Consider the following 854-nt stretch of genomic DNA (forward strand, 5'->3'; position numbering starts at 1 on the left):
GAGTGCAGTAATCATATCACATGCAATCCCATAATACATACATTCCCCCTCCAATTGGAAGAGGAATTCCATGACCATAAAGCATATGAGAGGTGGTGTGCTGATGGCAAGGCAAGGGAATGAACAATATAGCAGTGAATGAAGCAGAGTACACATATCAATGATAGGATAGTGGGAGTTATGGTTATAATGAGACCAGAGTGTGTAAAGATAGTTATGAATAAGATATAGGACGCTTTTAATTGATGATAGGTGATGAAAAAGAGAAAAAGAACAACAATATGCCAAAAAGATGCTTCACTGATAGTATGCTAGCTGAAAATGATGCGATTGATCATAAAATAATTTCTCATGCATAAAGGTTCAAAACAGGGAAAAAATTAAGGAAATAACTTCTCTGATTAAAAGAAAAAAATAAGAAAAGGGTATTATAATAATTATTGACGATAAGATATAACTTCAATACCATAAGCAGAGCCGCTGCTGCCAGCATGTGTCCATAGCCTCGGCAGGGTTGCTTTTTAACCCATATGAGCTAGAATCCCCAATTTATAAATGGAGAGTTACAGTGCTGTTCTACAGAAGAGATCAGTGTGTTGGCATGGTAACCAGATAATCACACTTCCATTCACTGGGATGTAGCAAAAGTGATCAGGCCAGCTTGTGATGAGACCTCCTGTTCCAAGGATAATTTGGCTATCCAATGGATCATAACCCTGGTGTGGTGGCCATAATGGGAATGTCACTTTCTTACAACCTTATGAACATGGTAGGCTGGCTCGTAATGAGACCCCCAATCCTCCATCTGTGAACAAAATTTTGTTTTTATTACACATTTTTATGATAAAAAGAGG

This window comes from Pinus tabuliformis, chromosome 6, assembly GCF_031772625.1.
Source record: "Pinus tabuliformis cultivar Carrire ecotype Pingquan chromosome 6, CPIR1, whole genome shotgun sequence".
In the NCBI taxonomy this organism is placed as follows: Eukaryota; Viridiplantae; Streptophyta; class Pinopsida; order Pinales; family Pinaceae; genus Pinus; species Pinus tabuliformis.